Source organism: Abrus precatorius, unplaced genomic scaffold, assembly GCF_003935025.1.
Source record: "Abrus precatorius isolate BTA unplaced genomic scaffold, Abrus_2018 Scaffold10, whole genome shotgun sequence".
NCBI lineage: Eukaryota > Viridiplantae > Streptophyta > Magnoliopsida > Fabales > Fabaceae > Abrus > Abrus precatorius.
The window spans coordinates 212,374-224,585 of NW_020874292.1; the positions used below are offsets into that span (position 1 = coordinate 212,374).

Genomic DNA, 12,212 nt, shown 5'->3' on the forward strand with positions numbered 1-12,212 from the left:
AGGTTGATTGAAAGATTTATGTTGGTTGATCATTTTAGTAGTAGGGTCTCAGTTAGGTATTTATCTTTATTTGAAGATTACAATGTTATTAGTTAGTATAGTTGGAGAACAACAACGCTGAATATCTTATGCCAAAAATTATGCATCGCAACAAACATAGACTAAATCGCGAGGCCTAACTCCCTTATTATGATATGGGCATGAGATAAGTTTCCATCTATAACTCTTGACAATCTCCCACATACACAACATGATCTTCCTTATCGTACACGAAACATGTAGTATGCTTTCCTTATTAATGTAGGCAATGACATTGAATTATGAATTAAAAAAAAATGTTTACAGGTGGCTAGTACATCACTGATATAGGAAGGTCAAGAAGAATCTCCAATACTTTAGATATAAATTTGATCGTTTAAAACATGACAATATATTTTCTTATCCATTTGAATTACCTTTATAACTTAATGATTTTTTTATTAATATAATTTATATTTTGAAAATAAAAATCACATGTGAACCTAATGTATGGAATTGATGAATTCTTTGCCCTTATCTACACTCAAAAAATGAATATTTAGAAGTTCATGGTCTCATTCATATGTTTTTAAATTTATGTGCAAAACCAACTTGACTATGTGATGCATCAGTTTGGGGTGGTGTAACACATTTCTTGTTCTTTATTTCAGCTCGACCAACTAACTAAGTTTAAATATGTGAACTTATGGGAGAGAAAATTGTATTGAGTGATGAGTAATGGCTTCCAAATTGATTTATTGAGTTCGAATTCTTAATATTTGCAGTGGTACATTATTTATACTAGACGTTGGATAAATAAGAATGGAATTATTTTTGCATTGATTGTAAGTATTTCTTAACCACTATAGTTTAATATCATGCTAATTGCTTTAATGTTAAACGTATTATGTCATTGTTTGTAAGTCCTTATATTAGTCAAATTTATTATGCAACAGAATGTTAAAGATTCTTAATTGCTCTTGCGACATACACATTTCAAAACAAAAAAAAAATTACACAAAATATGAATAATGATTACCTTTTATATGCGTATGAATGTAGCAATGGTAGTTGTATCTCATGGAAATTCACACAATACTTTCACTAGAATTGTTTCGAGGGCAAGTGTACCTATCGAGAAGTAATAAAGGGTTCTTAAATTAAGTTTCCAAAATATCGTCCCACAAGGAATATTGATTTTCAATTACTAAGAATTTCATAATTTAATTATTTGAGCTTCAAATATACGAGATTAATCAAAACAAGAATTTATAAAATCAATTATAAAACTAAGAGCAAAGAACACAAAACACGTCTTGGGTAAACTTATCAGAGAAGAACCTAGGACATATGAGATTTCTCATTCAATCCTTTATGTTATTTTTCTGTTTAACACTAAATCTAATTTCCTTGTGATTACCAATCATTCATACGAATATTATTAATACCCAATGATCATGCAATATTAATATTCTTTTCTCTAAATTAACATCCCAATGGTCATGCAAGATATCAATTTAAAAAAGCTTAAGGAGCCTATGAACTTGTTAATTTAATAACGATTAGAAGAGAAAGATTGGTTTGGTCCACCTAATCCTTTGTCTCGTTTTATCCTATAGATCTATTAATTAATCAAGGTACAGTCACCTGACGATATAATTAATTAGGATTAAGAAAGAAGCGTAATAGGATAAAATCTAATCACATAGCGAAAATCAAATTCAGATTCAAACATTAAAATCCCATAAATTCATGAACAATAGTTTCCATAGCCCTAGCTATGAACTTAGTTACTCATGTTAAAGAAAAGAACTAAAACAATCATAAACAAAGTCATAATCAAAAGAAATAGCAAAACTAGAGTGTGAGGTGAGTTTCCGGTCTTCAAGTACAATCACTCGAAGCTCCAAGTCCTGCCAAGGATCCCGTGCAAGAGAGACGAGATGAGATGTATCCCAGAGCAAAAGCCAATGTAAAAATGGTGTGTTCTCGCGATGCCTCTGATCTTTCCTTTTATAGGGTTTGAAAACCATAAAAACTCTAATTAATTGGGCTTTCTGCAGATGAGCACGATCGTGCAAGGCCTTAAGTAAGACCGTGCATGAACTCGAAGCACTCCCGTGCTTATTGAATGGGTATGGGCGTGCTCAATGTTACGAAGCTCTAATCTTCCATCAATTTGGGCCAAGAATGCACCCGAAATCTACTTGCGGTCTCTTTATACCAAACTGCACAATTAATAAATAAATTAGTGTAAAATTCAAGTAAAATAAAGATTAAATATGAATATATGGGCTATAAAAGATAGTCTAATTACAGACTTATCAACTCCTCCATACTTAGCTATTTGCTTGAGGACAAGCAAACAGCTAATTAAGAGAATAACATAATAACTTAAAACATAATACCACACAAGGAATTCGAGATAAAGGAGATAAAGAGAGCAACAAGAGTAATATTACTGAGCATAAGCAATAAAAAAGATTCCTAATTAGAATCTTATATTTCCATACTTTTCACTCAAACATCAAACTAAGGTACTTTACTTTCCTCTCTCACTAAGGGACAAAATAAGATATCACTCAGTTCTCCTTAAGAAAAGTATACTACCATAGGCTTAACTATAAACCGACTCTCCACTAGATAAATTAAATGCAAGTAAGAATTATGAGGTCTTTTATAGGTTATAATGTGGCCAAGGGATTATAATAATTGAGGTGAGATAAATGAAAGGAAGGGAATATACTAAAGGGTAATAAATTATAAAAATTATAAACATCCCCTAAGTTTACAAATGAAGCTCTTGGAGTAATTTTTTTATATTTTTGTATATAAACAATATCTTTACTCCTCTTTTCTTTCAATCATATATAACCCTTTTTCTTTTTTTTTTCTTTTTTTCATTTTCTTTTTCATACTTTCTTTCTTTTTGCACATGAGAGATATAGAGGAGAATTTATCAAACAATTCAACAACTCAATTGCTCTATTCATAAACTCAAGGTCATCAAAACATTCTATAAATTTAACGCAAGGGACCAAGAAAATCAATAAAGCTCAAAGTGGACAACTAGTTGTATCTCAAACTTGCGGAAAGCCAAGAATAAAAATCTTATTATACCTCAATCACATTAAAACATGCAATTAAAAAGAGAAGTCTTAAGTTAGTTCCCAGTCAAGTTCTAGAGCACAAATCCTAAAGAGATAATCATACAAAACAATGAGGAAAGGGGTACAATTAATTAAATTAAGATAGAAATCTCTTTTAATGCTCAAAACTCACATATGTGGGTTAAAGTTTAATGTAGAGCATAAAAGTAAGGAAGTTAGCTAATTATTAGTTTCCAAATGAAAGTATAATGCCAATAATAATCACTCAACATGCTCTTCTCTCTGGAAAAATTAGGTTCCATGAGGGAAAAAGTTTTAAATTTTTATAAAAAAATAGCATAGACACTTTACTCAAAAACATGCAATAACAATCATATAATTAGGAACTACACCCCTATACTTAAAGCAAAACATTGTCCCCAATTTTTGTAAGCAATCAAATTAAAAAAAATACAAAGAGGACAATTGAATAAAAAGGAAAGAGGTTCCCTAATAAGTCTTGGTGCGACGGCTTTGGGTGAGGGAGCACGACCATGCTAAAATCTTAAGCACGCTCTCACAACTGCGACTAAATGCACGACCGTGTATGGGATGAGCACGGGCGTGCTTTCAGATCAAAGCTCAAAAGTGTGTGTGAGAACAATCAACTCAGTTCTTTCAATATGCTTATTCTTTATTCTACAAATAAAATAACAATAGAAGAATTAAAATAAACAAAAAAAAAGAAATAAAATTTAAATAAAATAAAAGACACAAGTTGCCTCTTGGGAGTGCTTATTTAACGTCATGAGCCTGACATTCCTGTTAAATCAAGGTGGGAAGAAGGCATGAGTCTCAGAGAAGAAAATTTAAGCTCTAAATTAGGAGGCTTATTAATGGATAGTTTAAGCTTTTGTCTTTTCTTCTTCTTATGTTGCTGCTTCCTTAGCCTTCTTCTTGTAGTTTCATTCTTCATATAAATTGGAGGAGGAGAAGCAACATTGACAGTGCTCACAAAGTGACAGGACTCTTGGCTAGAAGGGTACTTGAAAGAATTGAAAACTTGAAATACAACTTCCTCATCATCTAGCCTCAGTGTGAGCTTCCCTTCTTGTACGTCTATGATGGCCCTAACAGTGGCCAAGAACGGTCTCCCTAGTATGATGAGAACATCATCATCTTCCTCCATGTCAAGTACCACAAAGTCAGCAGGAAATATAAACTCCCCAACTTTTACAAGTACGTTCTCTAATATGCCTTTGGGGTATGTGATCGACCTATCTTCCAGCTGAAGTGACATGGAGGTCGGCTTAGGTTTATGCCTTCCAAGCTTCTTGAAAACAGAATAATGCATAAGATTAATAGTTGTTCCTAAATCACATAAAGCCTTATCAATATGAGTTTTTTCAATTGTGCAAGGAATATAAAACTCTCTGGGTCCTTAAGCTTAGGTGGAAGCTTTTTAAAGACTATAGTTGAGCATTCCTAGGTGAGCTTCACAGTTTCATGTGCTCTCAGCTTTCTTTTATTGGTCAAAATCTCTTTTAAAAATTTAGCATATTTAGGCATTTTAGATATAGCATCAATGAAAGGCATATTGATGTGTACTTTGCCCAATAAGTCTAATAACTTGTGGAACTCTTAATCATAAGGAGGGTGACCTTGCAGCCGCTGTGGGAAAAGTATCTTAGGCTCGTAAGGCCTTGGTTGAATAAGAGGCTCTTCCTTCTTTTCTTTTTCAGGCTCTTTGCTTGAGGCATGATCTTGCTCATGGTGATGCACGACTGTGCTAGGATCACTATCATGGGCGTGCTTGTATAAGCAAGGTAGTGTTTCTATTGTAGCAGGGGCGTGCTCATCAGTAAGCACAGGTGTGCATGTAGAATCAGCATGGACGTGCTTCTCTATAAGCATGGGTATGCATATGCCTCTGTTCTGCGATTCTGGTGATTTCTTCCCACTTCTAAGGGTGATGGCATTGCATTGCTCCCTTGGATTAGGTTCAGGCTGAGATGGCAATGTTCCCATCACTCTTTGACTTAGAAAGTTCATAATTTGCTCCAATTGTGCACTCATCTTAGAGGAGTTGGCTTGTATTTCAGATTTAACCTCTGCGAACCTCTTATCAGTTCTCTTAATATGTTGGTCCAACTTGAATTCAAGCTCTGTCATCCTCTTATCAGAGTAATGCATATATTGCATCATCTATTCTTAAAAGTTGGATTGAGATCTAGGAGCTTCTTTCCCTTCAGGTCTTACTCCCTGACTTTGCATATGAGGAGGGCGATCAACACTTGAATTTTAACTTCCAAAGCCATTCTCCCAAGAGTTAGGAGGATTACTCCTCCACCCTGAACTGTGATTGCCCATGAAGTTTGCCTCCTTTTGCTTAAATTCTGGGCTTGTAGGAACTCTTACAGGTTAGTCTTGAGCCTTTATTAAATATTCTAGTTGCTTTGCAAGGGCTGTCATTTGATTAATTAGTGGACTGCTGCTCTCTACTTGGTGGACTGGAGCGGTCTCTTTCCTCTTGATGTCATAAGAGTCAGCAGTGTGCCACTGAAAGCTATAAGATGTCATCTCATCTATGAGCTTGTATGCATCATCTGGATCTTTTCTTAAGAGGGACCCTCCTGCTACGACATCATTTGTAGCCCTGGTGATGATTGATAGGCCACTGTAAAAGATTTGCACCTGTCTCCACGTCAGAAAATCATGATGAGGACATCTCCTCAAAAGCTCTCTAAATCGCTCACATGCCTTGAATAAGGATTTTGCTTCATGTTGTTGGAAGCAACATATCTCTGTCATAAGCTTAGAGGACCTTGATGGAAGAAAGTACTTTTTCAAAAATTATTGAGTGAGATCCTCCCAAGTTCTGAAAGAATTGGCTGGAAGTGAGGAAAATCATGCACTCACCCTTTTAGATACCGAGAAAGGGAAAAGTCAGAGTCGAATAGCATCGTTGGAGACTCCATTGTACTTGATGGTGTCCGTCAATCAAAGGAACTTTGTCAGATGAAGATTGGGGTGCTCCCAAATTGTATGGAGTTCTGAACCATGGTTATGAGTGCTGGTTTTAACTCAAAATTGTTTACCTCCACATTAGGGGCTGCAATGCTTCCAAGAGTTCCTCTAGCAGTGGGTGTCACGTAATCTTGAATTGATCCCCTTCACTCTGCCATTCTTTGCTCTCTCACTTCTTTTCTTTGTCTACGCGCTATTCTCTCAATCTCCAAATCAAATAAATAAGCTGTAGAGCACTTAGAACAAGTGAGCATACATTAAAGGAAATTATGAGATAAAAAAATGAAAATAAAATAAATATAAAAATTATAAAATAAAAAAAATTTAACAATGAACAAAACAGAACTAAAATAAAGTAAAAAATACAAATGATTCAAATCAATTAAATTTTAGATTTTCTTAATATTGAAAAAGTAATCCCCAGCAACGGTACCAAAATCTTGTTCGGAGGGCAAGTGTACCCATCGAGAAGTGATAAAAGATTCTTAAATTCAGTTCCCAAAATATTGTCCCACAAGGATTGATTTTCAATTACTAAAAATTTTTTAATTTAATTATTTGAGCTTCAAATATAGGAGATTAATCAAAACAAGAATTTATAAAATTAATTATAAAACTAAGAGCAAAGAACACAAAGCACGTCTTTGGTAAACTTATCAGAGAGGAACCTAGGACATATGAGATTTCTTATTCAATCTTTTATGTTATTTTTTTATTTAACTCTAAATCCAATTTTCTTGTGATTACCAATCATTCATATGAATATTATTAATACTCAATGATCATGCAATATTAATATTCTTTTCTCTAAATTAACATCCCCAATGGTCATGCAAGATATCAATTTAAGAAAGCTTAAGGAGCCTATGAACTTGTTAATTTAATAACGATTAGAAGAGAAAGATTGGTTTGGTCCACCTAATCCTTTGTCTCGTTTTACCTTATAGATCTATTAATTAATCGAGGTACGGTCGCCTGACAATATAATTAATTAGGATTAAGAAAGAAGCGTAATAGGATAAAATCTAATCACATAACGGAAATCAAATTCAGATTCAAACATCAAAATCCCATAAATTCATGAACAATAATTCCCATAGCCCTAGCTATGAACTTAGTTACTCATGCTAAAGAAAAGAACTAAAACAATTATAAATAAAGCAATAATAAAAAAAAATAGCAAAACTAGAGTATGAGGTGAGTTCCTGGTCTTTAAGTACGATCGCTCGAAGCTCCAAGTCCTGCCAAGAATGTGCCAAGGATCTCGTGCAAGAGAGACAAGATGAGATGTATCCCAAAGCAAAAGCCAATGTAAAAATGGTGTGTTCTCGCGATGCCTCCGATCTTTCCTTTTATAGGGTTTGAAAACCATAATTAATTGGGCTTTCCGCAGATGAGCACGGTCGTGCAAGGCCTTAAGCACGACTGTGCATGAACTCGAAGCATCCCCGTGCTTATTGAATGGGTATGGGCGTGCTGACTGCTACGAAGTTCTAATCTTCCATCAATTTGGGCCAAGAATGCACCCGAAATCTACTTGCGGTCTCTTTATATCAAACTGCACAATTAATAAATAAATTAGTGTAAAACTTAAATAAAATAAAGATCAAATATAAATATATGAGCTGTAAAAGAGGGCTTAATTACAGACTTATCAAGAATCTTCCTTTACTTCTATGCTAATAGCTCGTGGAAGAGAGAGAGAGATGACTAGGGTTTTTCCAAAATGGCGTAATGGGTTTGAGCATCTCATACTTTATTTATATGCACACAAAGGTGGCTGACCCTAATTTTCTCTTAACTATTGTAGTTACACTTGTTTTTAATGAGTTTGACTTAATAATGTATTATTTTAGCCCAACTAAAATACTATTTTTTTAGTAAACTTTTTCTATGTGAATGATCTTATATGTAACATCCTCATTTCATTATTGGTGAATGTGGTTTTGTTTAATATTAAGTAGTATTAGAATGCACTTGGAAGGGAGTGTAAAGGGTTTTTGGAGGAGTTTTGGTGCAGGAGATCTTACTCAGGCGAGGTGGATCTCGCCCAAGCGAGATCATTCGTGCAGGAAAAGGCAGATGCAGAGCTATCTCGCTCAAGCAAGGACTCACAGGGTGAATGATGAGCTCTCTGGACATCATCTCGCTCAAGCGAGATGGATCTTGCTCAAGCAAGCGTATCAGAAAAAGAAGGTTTGAGATCGTTTCTGCACATCTCGCTCAAGCGAGCTGTCGGTCGCTCAAGCAAGATGAGGTCGCTCAAACGAGTTGGACGTCGCTCAAGCGAGATCGCATGATTTTCAAAGGATATTTAAGGACCTTCAGCTCCAAAAACGTTCATTTCTCACCAAACGACATTCTCTCTAGATTTTCTCTGAGTTCTCTCCTCTATCTCTCTAAAAGGGACCCTCTCAAACTCTGAATCTCTTCTAGATCCGAGCTCAACCACCGATTCCATTTAGATATAAGTAAGTTTCTTAGAGCTCTAATATCTATTTTACTCATTTTCTACGGTTTTCTTCTCATGTCAAGGTTTTTACTGTGAAATCTTTAGGAAACCGTATCATTTAGAAGATTTCTCCATGAATACCATGGAATCTCTCTGTAGATCATTTAGAGAACTCGTTTGGAAGAACCTTTACCAGGTAAGGGGAGTATTTTCTAGGTGTAGTTATATATGAATATATATAGATCTAGTGGTTCTACGAGAAACATGGGTATCTCACTCAGTAAAGATTGGTAAATTTTGATAGTATTATATGAAAAATGCGTATTTTGATAGAAAAAGAGATTTGAGGTTTACTTGAACTGGTAATATCATATTTTCAAAGAAAGATATGAGCTAGAATAGCTTTAAGAGGTTTCAAGAAATTAAGTTTCTATGAGTGTACATGAATTAAGTGATAAAAAATATACAATGATGAACTTTAAGTTAGGAAACTATATATGTATTGAGATTGTGCGAGTTGGGCTGAGTCTGAAGGTGTCTGACCTTCGACAAATTGTACTGATTAGATGGTATGATATTGTATGGTAGTCTCTGTGATGAGATTGATGATTGTATTGGTTGCATGACGTGATATTGCATGACACTTTGTGTGTTGATTGAGTATGATGCAATAAGTGTAGCTATAAAGTGATGACTGATATGTATGCAATATGATCAGAATTATAGAAATGAATGAAATGTGGAAGGAAAGTGATAGCATGTAATATATGCGTGAGAAAGAATATGATGTGTGATCATACTGCATGAGTCACATAACTTGAAACGGAGTTATTATGATATAAATTATAGCACACTAAAGGGTGTGTTATTAGGTATATTGTAATCCATAAATTTATATAAATTGTGACTCATGAGATATGAGATGCTGATGAATAATATGAAATGGGAAATGTTGAGAATGAGAAAGAAAATGACTATAGATAGTACAGTGCTACATTGGGGGTATAGAGTTAAGGAGAAGATTTTAGAAAATCTTAGAAAAATGAGGATGGTGAATGTTAAGATTAATAGGGTGCACAACAATTTATTGAAAATAAACATTCACAGGCCACACCCTCATCTCTCGACGAAGCTCCTAACTATACCTTTGCTAAAAAAGGTCGGGGCTACACACGTGTATCCATGATGTTGTGGCTAACCAGCAGCTATCTATGCTAGGAAGTCCTCAAGGGATCCCAGGGGCAATTATGATGAAAATTGTTATAGATGGGATGAGAAATGAAATATGTGTGATTATGATATATGTGTCATGGCAGATCGATTTATGTTGTTGTGTTATATGTGTTGTAGTACATCGACAGGTGTTATTGGGACAGACGTGTTGGGACACATTAATTGAAATGATATGATATGTGTATAATAACATACAAGTCAATATAGAAATGTATGTATAATGAGTGAAATGTTGTATGTACTCTGATGGATGAATGTATGATTATATGTATTTGAATGCAATGAGTGTCAATATGAGTCGAACGCTATTGAGAATGAACTAGAATAGAATGTTATATTACGGATTTAATTACTGTTAAGATATAATAAAAAAGACTTAGTGGGCGGGAAATACTCACCCTTATTGAAATGTTTCAAGTAATGAAAGAGAAAGAATGGAGATGGATGATCCGTTCTAGGGTCATACTCATCACGGAGTTATGGGAAAGGAACTGCTCAGATATAAAATCTTTTAATGTATTTCCATTAAATTTTAAAGAGAAATTTTGTATTAAGAATATTTTATATATTGATGAAGAAATATTGTAAATTTGTCAAGTTTTCTAATTCTTGTTTCCATACTGTACCATTTATCCAAAGTATACAAGTTTATACAAATTTTTGCTAATCATGTTTTAATAATATAAGTGTTAAATACAAATTATTTACAATTTGAAAGAGGGATTTTACATTATCGTTATTTCTCATACTTGGTTATAATATTAAATATAAATACTAAAAGTTATAAGTGCATATATTAACAAGGAGATGCTCATAAGACATCATTATACTTGTGTAGGTGCTAGGCAAAAGTCATTTACATTTGACAAGATGAAAGAATTGTGTGAGACCATGCTATTACTATATAATGAGTAAGAACCCATCTTATAGGATCACTCTTTGTCTTTTGAACTTTCCATTCAAAATGGATGCACAGTTGATATTCAATCTTGGCAACGTAGGGAGGAAAGAGACTTGCAACATCGTTAACACACATTCAAGTTAATTGTATCATAATATTTTATTTCTTAAATCTTAATTCTTAATTATTAGTTAATTAAAGTAAAACTTTTGTATTGTAACTTATTCATTGAATAATTTTGTTTTAGATAACTAATTTTCACTTTCTCCATTACCTAAAGAATTAGACGATGTCTACTATGTCCCTCCATAGTTTTCCTTTATTCATTTATAGGTTACACAAGCTTTCTATTTTCACTCATTACAAACAAAATGTTTTAACCCTTCTATTTCCCCTTGTGTCACACTCCTAGAACCTACCTTATTCATGACACCTCCATATTCGTCATCCTTATTTACGCCCAATGCACTAGGTCCAGAGTTTCAACCTCTTAGACAGACATCATCATTACAACTAGTTAGGTGACATTGATCTAAATGCAAAATTTGGCATTGTTGCATATGCAAAAGTGCAAGATAAGCAATGTAACGTAACTCTCGCTGTGGAGCTAGAGATCATCCTCTACAATTCATTCTCACACTCAAATGCAACTTTTACATTGTGACTGATGTATTTTTTAACTTTGTACAGTATGATATAAATAGTAATACATTAATATTTCACTGAAACAATTTTTATGCTAAACCATATAACATTGACAGCTAATACATTACCACATGTCACTAAATAGGAATAGATTAAGTACATCATTAAAACATTTTTATTGCTAAAACATATTACGTTGATTATTAATACATTACCATGTGTCACTTAAACAATAAATCAATTACTCATGACCACATTGACATTAATTATGTCCTATTTGTTTGCATAACTTTGCTAAAACTAAATACAAATAATATTTTTCAATAGATAAGAACAGATAAAATATTCTAAATACAACAAAGTAATTGATAAATGATATTAACAACAAATTAATTATTTACTTTAATTAATAATTAAAAAATATTAACCTAGGTAGTTATTTTATTTAAAAATATTATAATAAAATTAAAATTATATCATATCACATTTTTTTTATGATATATCATATCACATTTATTTTAGACATATATTTATTACATATAAATAATTTAAATATATCATATTACAAGCATTAGTTAAAACTAAAATTATTATTACAAATAATATATTTTTTAAATATTAACAGATAAAATATTTTAATTATAAAAAAATAATCAATAAATAATAATAAAAATTAATTAATTGTTTACTTTCCTTAAATGATTAAAAAAGTACTAACTTAAAGTTGGTTCTAATATTTTAAAAATATTAAAACTAAACTAAAATTATTTCATATCAAATTTATTTTAGACATATGTTTATTATATAAAAATAATTTAAATATATCATATTAAAAGCATTACTGAAA

General features: G+C 32.8%; 1 non-coding gene across 1 annotated transcript; it reads left to right on the forward strand.

The window, feature by feature from the left end:
* Positions 1-5,817: 5,817 nt before the first annotated feature.
* LOC113853343 lies at positions 5,818-5,924 on the forward strand. Its single transcript, XR_003502516.1, has one exon. It is a non-coding gene; the product is annotated as a small nucleolar RNA R71 (small nucleolar RNA).
* Positions 5,925-12,212: the final 6,288 nt, after the last annotated feature.